We start from the raw sequence: 18396 nt of genomic DNA on the forward strand, positions 1-18396 counted from the left end.
ATTGTCGTTGGTGTGAACGGCCCTTAATAAGTTGCAGTACTAAAATTACTAAAACTAAAATTAAATTTAATTAAAGCTATATAGACAGCAAAATAAACAAAAATGACAAAAGCACATAAGAACATTACTAATACTTAAACGAAAATTAAAATGAAAACTGAAAATATAATAATAAAATCTAATTCAAAATGTTACTAAAATAAATAATAGGCTACTAAAATAACACAGTATCAAACTTGAGAGTAGCCCAGCCGCATTCATCTCAGTTGGAATCAGGTCAGTCACACAGTCTGAGTGTAAAGTCTCCTCAACCGTCTCCTTCTCTATATGTGGAATCATTATTCAGAGCGGCTGGAGGGAGTGCAGGAGTTCGGTGTGGCGACTGAGGGAGGTTGGGATTAGGTATTTCAGAGCTGCTCTGTGTATTAGAGAAGGAGGTTCACCCTAAAGTTCAACTTTCTCTGGGGTTTTGAATGAGGGGTGGGAAGGGCAAACCCACAAATCTTCTGTTCATCTGGTTTGGAGGGTACTGTGGTGTGTATGAGGGACTTATTAGTGTTTATTTCTGTAAATAAGCTGTTTGTTTGTGTGTGTGTGTGTGTTTGGTGCCCTGGTTGTTTGTGAAGGAGCCTTGAGCTGTAGATGTGGTGGTCTGCTGCAACAGGAACGCTAATGCTTCCTCTGAGGCCAGTGAGGAACAGCATGATTAGCCCTCCAGCCCCCCGGGGGGAGCCGCTGCGCTCTCCTTGCTCTAATTCACTTTGACGTCAACAGGAAGGCAGATCAGGTCTCAGGAGGGGGGGAGGGAGGTGGGCTGCGGACTGTATGGCTATGGAGGACTTTGGGGCTTTGAGAGGCGGCGGGAGGGATTACAAGAACCCTAAAATGTTTTCTTTGTAGTTTGGAAGAAACTCGGGAAAGGTTTCACACAAACCTATACTGGCGGACTGAAGCGTGGGGGGCTGGCCGCCATGCCTGCCATTCCCGCCCCTGACTTTATCTTTGTTTGCCCACCTACCCGAGCTCACGCACACACACATACAGCCTCTATTAAGCCAGAACAGCAGGGCCCACACATAAATATACCTTCCCACGCAATATCAAATTACTTTTCGAATTGTGGGGTCAGCAGGCCCACGGGTATCAAGCAGCGTCAATAAAAAGATCCCCGTTCTAAAACGCATGTAGTGCTGGCTAAACCGAAATCAACATATTTGGTCATTTTACAAGTTGTGTTGTAATGCCGTCAGAGTAAAGATCTCAGGTTAGCTGTTGGTGAACAGACCATTAGATGCAAATGTACTCAGACGGTTTCTCTTGTGTTGTAGACTGTCTGGAGGGCTGTGCGCCGTTGGACCGACTCCAACATCAGATGCTCCAATGCTGAGAACAAGCAAACTGTAAGTTCTTAAATCAACACTTTCCATGCTTATTCAAAAACACATTTGCTCTGTTCCAAAAGCTAGTGAGCCGCCTGTGTAGGCAGTATTTTAAGGCGTCATAGACGTACCCCTGACACAAAAGCTGTTCAGAAATTTAGGCAGCCGTCTAAGATCAAGGTTTTGAAAATTATAGATCGATCGATCTATTTGAGCTGCACGATTAATCGTTAAAATTCAAACACTCACGCGATGTCTCTTAAACCTTTGACTAGTACAATCACTGCGAACATTCAAATGTGTGTTGGCGCTGCCACTGACCCAGAGAAAGCAGTTGTCATTTATAGGTATGAAACCACTTCACAAACAGTCTTTTCAACCACACAGTATCATTATGTATGTGTTACAAACATCCAAATTATCCCAGAAGTACTGGGATAAAAGTTAAACAAGTAACTGTTAAAAAATGTATTTGTCATTGAATCATTCATTCAATAGATTTGTTCAAAAACACTGATTCAAGTCTTTATGAGTGAGTCATTGAATCATTCATTCATAAAAAAAACAATTCAAATGAATGAAATATTTGTTAATAGACAGAAGCACATTTTATTTTGTTGTGTTGTCAATTCAGAATCGTAGAATCGTGATCTCTATTTTAAACAAAAATTTGTGATTCTCAATTTATCCAGAATCGTGCAGATCTACTATCTATATGTCTGTCTGTCCATCTGTCCGTCATTCTGTTGTTTGTTTTATCGTTTATTTTACAATTAATTCTACTGTTTGTCTCTTCTATCGTTCTATCAACCTGTCTATCTATCTGACTGCCTGCCTGCCTGCCTGTCTGTCTGTCTGACTGTCTGCCTGTCTGACTGTCTGCCTGCTTGCCTGTCTGCCTGCCTGCCTGTCTGTCTGTCTGTGTGTCTGTCTGCCTGTCTGTCTGTCTGTCTGTCTGTCTGTCTGCCTGTCTGTCTGTCTGTCTGACTGTCTGCCTGTCTGACTGTCTGCCTGCTTGCCTGTCTGCCTGCCTGCCTGTCTGCCTGCTTGCCTGTCTGCCTGCCTGCCTGTCTGTCTGTCTGTCTGTCTGCCTGTCTGTCTGTCTGTCTGACTGTCTACCTGCTTGCCTGTCTGCCTGCCTGTCTGTCTGTCTGTCTGTCTGTCTGTCTGTCTGTCTGCCTGTCTGTCTGTCTGTCTGTCTGTCTGTCTGTCTGTCTGTCTGACTGTCTGCCTGTCTGACTGTCTGCCTGCTTGCCTGTCTGCCTGCCTGCCTGTCTGTCTGTCTGTCTGTCTGCCTGTCTGTCTGTCTGTCTGTCTGTCTGACTGTCCGTCCATCTTTCATTGTGTTGTTCGTTCTATCTTCTAGTTTACAATTTGTTCAGTTGTTTCTATCTATCTATCTATCTATCTATCTATCTATCTATCTATCTATCTATCTATCTATCTATCTATTTGTCTTTCATTCTGTTGTTCGTTCTATTGATTATTGTTTTTTCAATTAATTCTATTTTTTTTTTCCTTCTATCGTTCTATCAATCTGTCTTTTTGTCTGTCTGTCTGTTTTAATTGTTCTTCCTTACATTCAAATTGCAAATCTGCACTATTTGGCACCTACATTTAAAATTAAATTTAAATCCATCCTTTTAAATTCTGAGTGGCACACATCCATGTCTAAAATACCATGTTTTTTGCTAAATTCTGTTTATATTACATACACAAATTGTTCATTTAATACAGAAAAGTGTGAATTACTTAAATTTAAATGTCAAAAAATGCTGTTTTACACAATTTTTGTATGTGCTGTTTTTCTGCCTTTTAGAATGTAACATTGTTAGCTAAACAACATGCTAACGACGAACTCCATCGAAATCAATTGTGAACCATACACTTAACATTAAGAATGCTATTTTGTGTAATGGCATTTGGTTTGCAAAGAGTTGCTGCTGATGTTGCTCATTCTCAGTCTGTCATTTATGAGGTTCAGTTTCGGTAAGGTTGCTAGCAGCTAGGCAGCTCACTAGGTGTTGGAACAGAGCCATTTTGGTTGCCAAACACTTTTCTTGTACTTTGATGTAAACTGCGGTTTCCACAAATTCACCTAACAGCTTTTGTAGTCATGCATAAAATGGTCTTCTATATATGGATTTTTTTAAAGCATTGATAGCACATAAAGTTCTCTCACTTTATTGTGGAGGGCTGATAAATATGCAGTGTCACCTATCGAGCTGCCTAGAATACGCAAACCTGTGATTTCTCTGCAGTGATTTCGCTCTTCTGGAATCGTGGAGTTATTTCTTGCTGGTTCATTCAGAATTGGGCCTTTACAGATAAAGTTTGAAATGAATTTTCCAATGCTTGCTGTTCGTCTGCAATCACCCCAGCTGTGTTGTTTAAGAGTTTGTTTCCTCACTTTAATAGCACTTTCTGTTATGTCCTTATAGAGTGCGAATTTGTTCGAAAACACAATTTGTGTCTTTAATGGTTCGTGGGCTCAGGGTGGAATTACGTTGTGGATGAGTGAGAGAGGGCGAATCTGAGGGAGACATTTGTGTGTGCGGCAATATGCAGAATGGTTAACTCTTTGCTTTTCAGAGGGGGTAAAAGACAGGCAAGTCTCTTTAATTGAGTGTGAAAACAGCTGGGTATCTAGTGCCATTTTCACCCACAGCAGCATGGAAGTGACTATCTCAATATCCTCCTGACTCTAATCGCTCAAAACCCCAAATTCCCCCTTTCTTTCTCTCCCTCTCGCTCTCGGAGTCCTGCCGAGGATTGTTTTACGCTTAATTTTGTTAAACCTAATGAGATTTCCCTAATTAAATCTCCTCCTGACTGGAAAGCTCTCTCTCTCCTGTCGAGTGAAGTGATTGTTTGTAGATCTTTTTAGACAAATAAACATTTTCGGAGTGAAAGCACAAGAGAAATGGAAGGAGCCTGCATCTTTTCGTTTTTGCTGCAGCGGCCTGTGCTACATTCATGCTTTGCTTAATGACTATTCACCTAAATCTTCACCTTACCATGATCAATACTAGTTCTTCTTGTCTCATCTTACAGCTAAGATGAAGTGAATTAACTTATTGTACATTATGCCAAATATTAACCAGGAGCAGTGTTGGAGAGTAACCAATTACATGTGATGCTATTAAATTTTAAGTAGCATAACAGTAGCTCAGCTACCTTCAAAACTGAGCTTATAATCTAATACACTTGCCTAAAATGAATCAGTCAAATTCTTTTTAGTGAATCAGTTCAATCGGAAAATAATTTTAAATAAATCGATGTGATCACTCATTTGACCTGATTCACCTACATGATTCATTTAAATGAAAATCAACAGATTCATGAACAGTAGATGAATCTGTAATGTATTGCTGTTTAATATTGATTATATTGTGTATAATTTTACAAAATAATATAATATTATGTAAACACTTTAAAAAAAGATGTATTTATGTGTATCCGAATTAACTACTCAAAATTTACTAATTTGAACTTTTAATAAACTTTTAAGGGCTAACTTCTAAGTTTTAAAGTAGCGTCCTCAACACTGTGAAATGGCAACAACCATGGCAGTGATTCAAGAGTGATCCTGGACTGAAAGCCTCTTTTATAGTAGCAATATTGTCATTTATATAAAGGTGTATGAATATGTATGCGTGTGTGTGTGTGTGTGTGTGTGTGCCAGCCTGCCAGGGTCTTGTTTTGTGTAGGAAAGTGCCACTGGGTGTGTCTGGTCCATTGAACTCTCTGAATAAAAGGCCTTGAGAGTATTGTTGACTGCGGTCATTGAGCTGGTATTGTGGATGCCCCCTGGGAGACTATTGTGGGACTCGACCTTCTGTTTCCCGTGCCGGCTCCGGAAAGCTAGTGCCAAGACGCCTTCACACACATCACAGACACACACCATTCCAACCAGACCCTATTCTTTGCCCCCTCCTGTGGACCGTTGGGCACTCTGCCCAGTTCTTGTGAAAGGTGCCCTCTGATTTTTACCCCCTCTGATCAGGTTTCTGCCACCAGTTACCCAGTTTGATGTGAGTACGTAGGGTGAGGAGTCAGGGGAGTTGCCCTGGCATCTGGCACCAGCAGGCCACACACAACACCTAGAACACCGTGCGGTTATTCGTTATTCAAGGACTTGACAAAGCGTCGTTTGCGAGGAATGTTGCTGTTGTTTGTAGACTGAATTGTTTTATTTCCGGAAAGCTCTGTTAATTAATTTTCCTTTAAAATGTAATAATTTTCTTCATGTCTGGAATTATTTTTTTCTGCTGAAATAGTTTATGCCATATTACAGTTTCATATTACCTTTAAATGTATTTTTGGCTTCATGAAGGTACATTAAACTAAATTCTACCTGTCAGAAGACCTTAAAATAAAACCTTTTATGTCAAAAGATTCAAATACTAAAAGCCTGGAAAGATTTCTAAAGCCATTGAAATGAACAAAACCTAAAATTCATGAAAAGCCATGAAGTTTATTATAATGAATATTATATTTATACAGTGTTATCACTGGGGGGAAAAGTATGAAAGCCACGGAAATTCATTAGTGAGAAGTATTGGAATACCAGTAAGTGGAATGCTGTATTATTTATTATTGTTAAGACAGCAATTTGATCTATTGGGATTCAATGATATATTATTGATTAATATTTTTTTTCCTGATGAATCATACACAGTAGGACCTGGGACACTTATTAAAGGGATTATTCACACAAGAAAGGAAAATTCTGTCATCATTTACTCACCCTAATGTCGTTCCAAACCCATAAGGCTTTCGTGATATGTGTCCAAAAACTTTCATCTTTGGAACACAAATTAAGATATTTTTATGAAATCTAAGAGACCTCTGTACCTCCATTGAAAGTCTATTTAACTAGAACTCTGAAACTTCTAAATATCCATAAAGAGATTGTAAAATAAATCCATATGAATTGAGCTGTTTAATCCAGGTCTACTGAAGAGACAAGATCGTTTTATAGCACGCATGAATTACCCTTAGCAGATCTATACAGGTGGAGCTGGGGAAGGTGGAGGGTTTCTGAAAGTGCACTGCACTGCTACAGCAAATGCTGACCAAGTATTTGAAGGTAGAGCAGCGAGCTCATTAGCTACTGATACAGCAGGAACCAAAAGCAAGCAGGTTGAATTAAGGACCTATTAGCCTGCGCCATCTAGAGTTTCATGAAAGAAGTTTGTATTTCAACCTCATTGCTTACCGCGTGAGAACAAACCTGCGTAACACGCAAGAATGAACCTCATTGGTTCCCATGCATCAAGCAAGCACGCTTGAGCTTCCGTTTACCAAAATTAAATGCAGTAAACATTGTTCGCTGATAAAAGCATAAGTTAAACTAAATTAAATTAAGTTTTGGGTGAATAAATGTTCAATGGAGGGACAGAAAGCTCTCAGATATCATTAAAATGATCTTCATTCGTGTTCCGAAGATGGACGAAAGTCTTGTGGATTTGGAACAACATGATCCAACTGATGACATAATTAAAAAATGTTTTGGTGAAGGTCCATTTTGATTTCATGTTGCCTTTTAATAGTGGATATTAAAAAAAAGTAATATAGCATCAGTTTACATGGGCATTAACAGTACAGTACCTTGTGTCATCGAGGAGTTGATTAGTGCAATTCCTTTTGCTCTTTCTATAACAATCTCAACCTCATCATCATCATCATCTCCACCACCCCTGGCCTTCACCCCGAGTCTGTTCCTCATCAGCCTCGATTAGCATTATGTTGATTTAGCCTAGCAGCCCCCACCAACCAAATGGAGGCTTATTAGTTTGAATATTTTTTTTTTATTTATTCCCGTTTTCTTGGGGTCCCTGTCGGCATTTCCAATTACTCTCGCCGTTCGGCTGTAATTGCCTCCGTGCTAATGGCTGCCAGACAATTGTGCTAAATGAGGTGAAGGCGCGAGGCAGCGAGCTCGACTTCATTAAGAGCTAATGGGATTTTATTGGGGGGACTGAAGACCCAGCTCATCAAAAAGGAGAGATGGAAGGAAAACAAAACAGATGGAAGAGAAGAGGCTGAGAGAGTTTTATAGGCGTTTTCTTCAGTGTCTGCTTGTCTTAAGTTATGTCGGACAGGAATGTGCAACCCTACTGTTTTACTGTTAGAAACACACACACACACACACATATACGCACGTATCTGTCTTTCTCTCGATCACACAGATACACGCAAAGACGTACACGCTCCACTAAGCAAACATCCACTCACGCATATAACAGATAGATACATGTATAAACACATTAAAATTCAACATAACATTCATGCTTGAAAAGATGAAAGAGAAGAAATTACAGTGAAGATTTGATGATAATCTGTGCATGTCAGTCTGATTACACAGATTTCTTAGATAACATAAATCGAGTGCCAAACTTTGTGCTTTAAAGTGTGCATCACTTCTGGCTGAAAAACAGTATTTGCTTGACTGTAATCTGAAAAAAATAATCACATTTCCCAGATTTCAGTTCTTAGTTTTTCATAGCAGCAGTTATGTCATGAGTAAATTGTTTGATGTAGTTTAGATATAATAGATGCCAAATGTCATCATGTCTGAATGAATGTCATATAGATGTAAAACAGCTCTTGAAATCTCAATCTATAAATCAGAAGAAAGATGTACTGTTCATTTAAAACTAACCCATGAAACACTGAAGTGTTTGTTTATTTCTTATGTGTTTATCTCTTTCATTCCAGCTGATTAACATCTGTGTGTGTAAGAGAGTGACAGAAAGTCTTTTTGATTGCTAATACTAATAGAAAAACCTGACATAGATAGCAGTTACATAGTGGGTGGTTTAACTGTCTTTTGTAATCCTGTTCTGCTGCTCTGTTAGTGTTTTCAGGGTTTGGCTCTACAGAATGTTTACTGGGAACAGATGCTTTTCTAACTTTTTGAAGACTTTAGCTGTGCATACTTGGATTTGTCGTTTACCTTTTTTTATCTTAATGTCTGCCACTTTTACTTTAAAAATACCACTCCAGTTAATTAAAATATGACCATAAAAATACATTTAATTTACAGTAATGCCCAACATGATTTATGTAAATAGAATGTATTATTATTATTATGATTATTTTGTTCACATATTACATTTAAGACCCCATTAAATGGCATGACGAATGCAGTTTTCCCCCCTGTGTGAACATTTTGGCAAGTTTGGGCAGAACTCATTGAAGTCACACAGGCTTCATTTAAGTCACAGCCATGAACATGATTTGCTTCTTGCTATTCGATCGGGAAATACTAGAGCGAATTGATTGGACAAAAGCTGTGTAGTGCAGAATGAGTCATCAACATTTATTACACTAAATACCGTTTTTGTTGTTGTTTTTTTACTTTTAGGATTACACTTGCATATAGACTAGCATTAAAGCTTTATTGACTAAAAACAACAGTATTCTCATCTTGATTTTATCTCATCTCATCTTTCTAATCAATAACTTTTATCAGGGACCCCATGGATTTATATTCTTGCTAGTTGACAAAGTTCAGTTTTAACAGTTGCTGAGAATGTTCTACTCAGGTAAATCATATAAAACATATTTTTTTATATTGGGGGTACTTCTGTCTTGTCAAAGGGAGTAATATTTTATATATTGTACTGTATTTAAGAGCACTTTAGCTCTACCTGTGACCGCTGTATACAGATTTGTGTGCTTATCCACAGGGCAGCTGCTAAACTGACTCAGAGACAGTGTTACCGTGTAATCGGGTTATCTCCGAGGTGGAAAAGAGAGGAAAATCTATGCCCTGATTAGATAAAAGGCATAGCTTCCAGCCATAACATCTAACCAATATGACATCGGATAGGCTCTGGCAATGTGAAAAAGAGGGCTCTGTTTTTGTCATCCTCTGTTTCTTTATTTATTTACTGTAATTTTAGATTTTACAGGGGAACATCTGTTTTGATTTGAATGTCGGATAACGACGGTTTAATGGATCATGGTATGGATAGAGTGAACAACCGTGGGACGTTTGTGATTGATGTGGATGGCTTGAGTCACTGCTCTGGTTTTTCGGGAAATAGTGTGCCAGGAAATTTTTCAGGGAAGGAGTAAGAGTGAATGCGAGAGTTTTGGTGAAAGATGGAGATTGAGTGAATAAAAAGCGACTTCTATGAGATATGTTGACATATTCCATGGTAAAAACAAAACAAAAACATGATTTCTAAATCATGACTGACTTGATTGGATCATGGATGTTAAGTTATAGCCTACTATCTGAGATGTGAGAGTCACAAAATTGTGAATAAAAAGATTTTCATTTATTTGATTTGATTTTATAATAATAGAATAATATGAGAGACATATAGCACAGCCGGAGGTAATTGGAGGCCAAAAGTCAATTAAACAGTTTAGTGTTCATTATTTAAAGAAATTTGATTATAGAATACTGCAACTGACTAAACAGAATCAAGTATTCCAAAAAGAAGCGCAATAATACTGTGTAATATTACTTTTCCCCTTACCCCTTGGTTACATCAGCAGAAAAAGTTATTACATTTGGATGAAACATTATGAAAGCAAGTGTTTTTGCTCTGTAACATGCACTGATGAATCATGCACAAGACCAGCAACATTATTAAGAAAGTAAATGGAGTCAATTTTGCTTTTATGTTGTTTTTAACCAGAAACAGGCCTTAAATTTAATTCTCTGCTCCTATGGATATATTTTTTCGTTGATAGTGATAAAGAAATGAGAGAGGGACTGAATGAATGGGTGAGTCAGAGAGAGGAAGAAAGAAAGTAACCCTGCCCCGGTGCTAACAGCTGTGTTGCAGCTGCTAGTGGCTCCTGCTGAGGGTGAGCAGCTCAATTCTCCAGGGTCAGATCTGTGGTATGGCGGTATCCGTGGCAACGGGCTTTGGGCCTGTGTGGCAGGAACAATCCTGCCTCTGAGAGCCGAGCGCTGGGCTCTGAGCTCAACACACCGGAATGTTCTACACCAAGAGAGGGAAAAAGAAGCAGAGGAAGAGGGTGAGGGATGGAAACAGAGATGAGGTAAAGAGAGAAATGAGTCAAATGAGAGAGAAAGAGGGGTTGAGAAAGATCAGTGACCCTTTAGGAAAGTTACAAGATATTCCCATTAGTATAATAGGAAAAAAAATACATTTCTCAAATGACAACTGTTGTGATTATAATTTTGACCAAAATAATTGTTATTATCCATCTAACTGATATGCAATGACGGAATTGTGACTGAGTTTTCATTGACTAAAACTACACTAAAATGCCTAGACATTTAGTCGACTAAGGGTATGTTTACACGACAAGATATGCTTAAAACGTTAAGAGTTTTCCACGTACAGACGACACCATTGTCAAAACGATCCCCATTCACACAGATCCGCGAAAACGACTTAAAATGCTATATTCTTCTGCCTGGCCATTAGATGGCGATGAAACTTTATAGATTGAACAGGTAATACGCATGTGCATGATGTCATCGTTTTCAGAGATTCGAGTTTTTGTTGTTTACAGAAATTTGCGTTTTCAGGCACCCAACGAAAACTTGTAAACGTGTAAACGAACGGCCAAAACGCATAATAAGTTTTACGTTTTTAGTTTAAAACGGTGTTGTGTAAATTGCCCCAACTTGACTAAACAAAAACATGACAAGGTTGGCTAAGGGGCTCAACTAAAAACGTTATGCGTTTTGGCCATTCGTTTACACGACAATGGCGTTTTGGGTATCTGAAAACGCAAACTTTTGAAAGAGGGTTTCAAAGTACAAGTTTTTGAAAACGGTCTCCGTGTAAACAACAAAAACGTGAACCTCTGAAGACAATGACGTCATGCACATGCATATTACGTTTAATCTATTGTGTTTCATCGCCATCTAATGGCCTGGCAGAAGAATACAGCGTTTTCAGTCGTTTTCGTAGATCCATGTGAATGGGGATCGTTTTGACAATGGTGTCGTCTGTACGTGGAAAACTCAAAGGAAAAACTTCTCCGTTGTAAGCATATCGTTGTCGTGTAAACGTACCCTAAATGTGATAAAAACTAAAAAGAAAATTTGTCTAAGACTAAATTAAATAATAGCTGAAGAAATTAACATTATCTGAATGTAATAAAATGTGACCTACACGGATGCGACTTTTCAGGGTTTTTTTCTCTCTCTCTCTCTCTTTCTCTCTCTCTCTCTCTCTCTCTCTCTCTCTCTCTCTCTCTCTCTCTCTCTCTCTCTCTCTCTCTCTCTCTCTCAAAAAATATAGCTATATAATATATATATATATATATATATATATATATATATATATATATATATATATATATATATATATATATATATATATATATATATATATATATAGGCTATATTTCCAGTAATATAAGTTTTTGAGAAATAAGTCGAAAATAACTTGCAGGAGAAGAAAAAGAACAGGAAGTAGAACTTAAATGTAACTGAGACACAGAAGGGGTCAAACATTGGAAGTTAGACCAAAAAGAGTGGTCTGGTCTGAGAAAGAGAAAGCAGAAATAGAGCAATATGATTGCCAAACAGAATAGTGGTTGTCAAGTTAACAGGTCTTTCACTGTCCCCTAAAGCAAGGTGGATGGAGTCGGTCTTATCTCCTGGCTCCAGCTCCGGCCCACAGCAGTCTGGCCCATAGAGCTTCCCTCAGCCTGAAAACATCGTTTTAAATCCGAAGCTTCATTAAAAAAATCGTCCTGCAGCATCCACAATGATATTAAATATATTAAACAGGTATCCAAAAACCTGCAATTCTCATTTCAACAAACAATGAATGGAGTGAATTCATTAATCACTAAACAGTTGTGACACATTTGCACACAGAATTTCGACACAAAAATCCTAAAATATACAGTTATTGGTATCATTTGATATTGGATATCATATTTCATTAAGCATGCCCATTTATTTTTACATAAAGATTCGCCGTCATCTAACACTTAAAAATAGATTTTTAAAAACACTGATCATTTACTGTAATAATAAATCTTAAGCAAATTTCTAAAGGAATATCTGTATTTCATACTTTGCATTACAATATTGTGATGCCTAAATTCACTTAAAATTAATGAGTTTAGATTTTTATTTTGGCAACACTTTAGTTTAGGGTCCAATTCACTATTTAGTTGCTTATTAATATGCATATTTCTAGGATATTGGCTGTGTATTAGTACTTATAAAGCACATATAAATGCTTTATTCTACATGACCTTATGCTTCATCCCTTATTTATTGAGGCAAAAGTCGAACAGTAGTTAATAGTTAGTTAATAGTGAGAATTGGACCTTAATATAAAGTGTGACCGATTATCAGCCATGAAAATTATCATTGCCTTATATTTATTGTCTACAACTTTTTTGAATGTTTTTATTAAAAAAAAAGAGTATAGTATGTGGTATGGCATTCCCTGTAGTATTATGAAAACCATTTAAAAGAGCAATACAATGTATAGTTTTATTCGTATATAATCTATACCATGTTCACAGCATTAAAAAGTTGCTTTGAAATCACAGCTTCTCACATAATCTTGCAGTTATGAAACAAGCATTGTCCTCTGTTAAAGGCAGTTTATTTTTGAAGTCACACATTATAGCTGAATTTATAAATCTGCCACCCACAGTCCTTCTGGACGGCCCTCAGCAACCAGCTGCCTCCTGCTTGGCATTGTCTATATATTTCATACTCAAGATTGCATTTACATGAGGAGCTGACAAAGTGTTGATGAACTAAGGAGAGATACGCATTATCACCCTAGCTGGGTCGAGCAGGCACGAATAAGTTCAGCTACCGTCAGATTGACAGCAGAAGTCTGTGTATTAATATTCATTTGAGTGCTAATGGAAGTTATTTAGATGTTGTAAACATCATATGTGAGTTTAACGTGCATTGTTAATCATAGTCTACATGAATACTAATATGATTAGACAAGAGTTTAAGGGACAAAACAAGCTACATTTACACTTAAACAACCGTTTCCTGTGAGTATTCTGTGAGAGCGATGACGGAAATATGTACAGAATGATGTGCGTTTGGGGGGGGGGGGTGCAGCTAGAGTTTCCATGGCAACAGGATTCCTGTGAAAAGGTCAACGTGGAAGGCAGACTTGGAAAAGCACAAGAGGATTATTGGGGATTTAGCGGCGAGTAAAATCATTTTTTTTATTCTCTTTTTATGTATTTTTCTGTCCTATCTGAATGACGATAAAAACACTGGATATGAATAGTGCAATTATATTGCTCAAAAAAACGTCTCTCTCTCCTTTTTTATGATTTCTTGCCTTGGTCCTTTGAAGTGAAATTGAAAAGAGAAAGAGTGGTGGACGGCGGTGGTGCTCGGCTTTGTGCTTGGAGCTGATACGCACTCTTCTGCCCCCTCAATCACTTCTTCCCTCTCTTTCTCTCTCCTTCCTCCCCCCTTCCCTTTCCACTCACTTTAATTAAGTCAGCCTCCCTGGCATGGCTGCCAAAGATAATTGGAGTGGGTTTTGGATGCCATTTACTCGAAATGTCGCCTGTTTCCTTCTTTTTTTTAAAATTCCTCGTCCCTGCCACGTTCACTAATTTTCTCCCTCTCTTCTTGTCGTTTATGAGATAGGGATTAACCTGAGGTGTGCGTCGTGCAGGTGTGCTTCACAGACGGAAGACAATTTATTAGCCAACTTTGTGGGCGAAGATTCGTTTTCTTTAACTTGCTTTTAGAATTAGTTCTTACTATTTTTGGAGCACTTGGAGGAACTTTTATGGGTAACACTTTATTTTGTGTCCTTGTTACGTATGTACTTACCATAGTAATAACAGTAAATTATGCATAATTACATGCAACTAACCCTCAACCAAATCCTAATCCTACCCTAACCCTATAGTAAGTACATGTTGTTAATTAATATTACTCAGTACTTAAATATATAATTACACTGTAACAATGACACCTTAAAATAAAGTGTAACCCTTTTATGATATTATAATCTCAGGCAATTAGTCATTTACATTTTCCCCCCTTTACTCTTAAAAAATACGTTTTTTAAAGACTCCAAAAATATATACAGGATATCTATGTATTTTTTTTGAAAATTGATTATCATTCTACAACAGTGCTTTTGTGCTTTTAGTGTTAAAATAAAATAAAAAATGAAATAAGTGACAAAATTTTGAAAAGAATAGACCTTTTACAGGAATAATGTTTTAATATTTTAAAAATAAAATAAAGTGGCCTGTTCTTATTGGGATTACCACATTTTGGTAACATTGGTAACACTTTATTTTACGGTGTCATTGTTACATGTAGTTACTAAAGTAATAACTATAGATTATGCATAATTACATGCAACTAACTCTAAAGCAAGCCCTAATCCTAACCCTATTGTAGTTACTTAATATTCCTCACTACTTAAATGTATAAATACAGTGTAACAAAGACACCTTCAAATAAAGTCTAACCATTTTTTTTCTTAAAATATTATACTTTATTCACTTTATTGAATTTAACTTTATTCTCATTACATTACAGTTTTTCTTCTCAATACAATTACATTTTTGTTCTCATAATGTTACAAGTTTATTCTCAGTTTTTTTTTTTTTTTTTTTACATGGCACTAAGACATTGTATAATTAATTAGAAAATTAATTAAAAAAATCTTTCCAATATCATTCATGTCAAGATAAGAAATTTTTTATTTCTTTTTATTTTAATGTGGCACTAAAACATTTTATCATTCAAATAATCATGAAATCATGAAATAAGACATTAATGGAGAGGTTAACAAGAGTTAATGATAATTAACCCGTTTTGGAACTTTTTTTGGATTGTCAGTCTTTTGGTTTATCATTCCTAATATAAGGAATTATTGTTCTCTTTCAGAGAGAAGATTTGCTTTCCTCAAGCTACAGAATACAAATGTAGTACAGCTCACTTTGCTGCCAATTTGTCAGGTTAATCCTTAGTTTTGTAGCCAGTTCTCTGATTTATTGCGTGTGATGAACTTTCATGTTTTATTGACGGCATCTGTTGTTTCGCAAGCCAGGTCTGGTGTTATGATGAAGTGCTGTTATGTAATCTGTAAAACTTTATACAGTACCACCCATTATAGTGTGCCTGCTCATGCCGATCTCCTGAGGCGTCAGCGTGTCACAGTTTTGGAGGTAGTGCTTGTAGTAGCGTGTGTGTTCTGGTCACAGTGTGTGGTGGCTGCAGCAGGAGTCAGCGAGTGAGGCCTCCTATCAATCATGCTGGGCTGCTGAAAAGGGCTGCGCTGGGCCGGGCCACCCATTCAGCCGGGCCACGGCAGGGGGATCCAATATCCCCCCCCAGCCCTAATGTACTCCAGATGGCCAGGGCAGAGCTCTGGGGCCGGCCAGGGCCTCTCTGTACACCTCCAGAGAGACTGAGCGAGAGCGTAGAGCGATCTGTCTGCATAGCTGCGGTGTGTGTACGTTAGAGAGGAGACGTCCTGACCGTGGGGTTCCACTGGGGAGAGTTTGCTGGACTTGCGGTGTATACGCACACACATTCTCTCGCTACGTGTCATACAAAACACCTTCATGAGCCTCATGTAGAAGCATAGAAGGGGTTTGAAAGGAGTCAACATTTCCACAGGGGTTGCTCCAGGGGTGCGGATTTTGTGGTAGATAAACACAGAGGTTGCTGTAAACTGTAATAATCTGTAATTTAAATGGATTTTCAAAATTAGGGATGCAACTATATTACAATTCTGCTCAATAATTAATTTTAATATTATATAAATATATATATAAAATTAAAAATAATTATCAGGTAAAAAAAAAGAGTTGGTCAATATAAGTCATGATTGAGGGAGAGAAAGAGAGATATGTCTATCTATCTGTCTGTCTATCTGTCTGTTTGTCCGTCCGTCCGTCCGTCCGTCCGTCCAACTATCCATCCATCCATCTCCCTACCTACCTAGCTAGCTATCAAATTATGGTATGATAAATAACTGATAAATTATTATTTTTTACTGTTTTGTCTAAAAAAATGATGTAAATAAAATTCTACAATAAAATCAAATCACTCAGTTTCAATGCTACAAGTGAATTTAGGCATCACAATGTTATAATGCACATTATGAAACATTTATATTCATTTTGAGATTTGTTAAAGTCCCAACAGTAATCTAAATGTAAAAATCGAGGAAATTAACATGAACAGATAAATATCCAGTATCAGCTGACAACCAATATGGTACTAATATAGAGTAGCACGAATTGCTAACAAAAATGCTTTTTTGACAGATAAAACTTAATGTGCGGGATTTGGCGGGAAATTTAGGTATTGTCCATTGTCAATACCGTAGCGATGTATGAAGCACTGCTCACTCAAAGACCTTTATCAAACTAAAGCAGATTTCTGTTAATGAGCACGCAAATTCACGTGACCAACTTGAACATGAGCGAAATCTGATAGGGGAACTTTTTCACCCAATTCACCCTCACAAGAAACTTCAGATCGCATGGATTCCAATTGAAATGAGTGTATTTCGCTTGTTTAGCTGAGCAACAGTAAATGTGAACTGTTTAATTTATCTAATTTGTTTACACATATCTAAATTTACACAGCAAAGGATGCAAATATGAATTAGATGTAAACTTTTAAAGTGTCCTCATGCACCCATTCTGCAGAGTGGATTTAAAAATGGCTGAAATGTTGCTGAATTATTATACTCAAAATTCAGGGTGGGGAATTCAGCAAACTTTATGAAGGATGCTTCTAATTTTAAGGGAAACTGTGGAGTTTCTTGCAGAGATTCCATGTGGGTCTAGTCATGGCATACCAGCCCCGATGATTTAGATAATGGCCCCTTTAGGTGGAAGAACGCTACCATTTTAGTAAAATAAACAGTCAGAAATTGGACTGAGGGTTATTTGAAATGTTATAGATACACCAAGGAATGTGTCTGTCTCCCTGAGGCGCACATGGAAGCTTTCATGGTAACACTATATCTAATGGAAGCCATCGGTCCGCCACAGTTGTTGATGCACCTGCGGGTTCGAAACTTGGCTCAGACCTGAAGATGGCCAGTGAGAGACTTTCCACTCAAAATAGCCTGTCATTTTATCTCTGAATATTATCGGTCTCTCTCTCTTGTTCATTCTTTCATTTTCTCCGCACCCCCCTGACATCTCATCTTCTCACCCTCTATGAGTGTATTTTGTCTTGCTCTCTCTTTCTCTGTCTCTCTTTCTCTCACTCCTCTCTTCTCCCCGCTACCATCCTTCCCCCCCCACGCATGATTCTCTCTCCCTGTGGCATTGCAGAGGAAATTTAATATTGGATTGTTTGGAGTTTCCAAGGATTCCATTCGGCGTAGCTCCGGGCACTACGCAAAGACAAACATCAGCTGTTGGGGCCAAGAGCAGCAAACATCGCCTCATTATCCCACCATGCTCATTTTTGCTCCACTGGTCTTGTCTCTTGCTCTTTTCTAAGTGAATCTTTCTCCCTGTTAAACTTGCTCTTCAGGACTTTTTTGACTGTTCCTGTCAAACTCAGGAAGTGTTGAACATTGTAAACATTTTAAAGAATCTCATTATACAGTTTATAAAACATTCTAGAACTCGCTTTGGTTTGATTCTTAATACTCCACGGGTACCTTGTTCTCCCTGTGTTCCAGATCCTCAGTTGTATTTTTTTTTAAGGAAAAATAGTTGGACATGAAATACGGACAGATGGATAAATGAATGGACAGATAGATGGATAGGCATGTAGATGTGATTGATTGATTGATTGACAGATGGATAGACTGACTGATGGATGGATAGACAGTTAGAGATATCGGTAAATGGATGGATGGATTGATGGATGGATAGACAGACAAACAAATACACAGAGAGAAGATGGACAGGTGGACTGATCGATAGATAGGTAAATAGATAGATAGATAGATAGATTGATAGACCTATCTCTCTTTCTCTCCCTCAATCATGACTTAAATTGACCTACTCTCTTCAACCTCCCCTTGCCAAGTGAAACATCTTGTTATTGGGTTAACATTACCTC

General features: G+C 37.8%; 1 protein-coding gene across 3 annotated transcripts in view; it reads left to right on the forward strand.

The window, feature by feature from the left end:
* Positions 1 to 18396, forward strand: part of pknox2 (pbx/knotted 1 homeobox 2) — a 72092-nt gene that overhangs the window by 15276 nt on the left and 38420 nt on the right. For all 3 annotated transcript variants that reach the window (XM_079860391.1, XM_079860392.1, XM_079860393.1), the window contains exon 2: positions 1329 to 1400. The gene's annotated coding sequence lies outside the window, so the exon portion shown is untranslated. The remainder of the gene's footprint in view (positions 1 to 1328; positions 1401 to 18396) is intronic.

Source organism: Squalius cephalus (genome assembly GCF_949319135.1).
Source record: "Squalius cephalus genome assembly, chromosome: 24".
In the NCBI taxonomy this organism is placed as follows: domain Eukaryota; kingdom Metazoa; phylum Chordata; class Actinopteri; order Cypriniformes; family Leuciscidae; genus Squalius; species Squalius cephalus.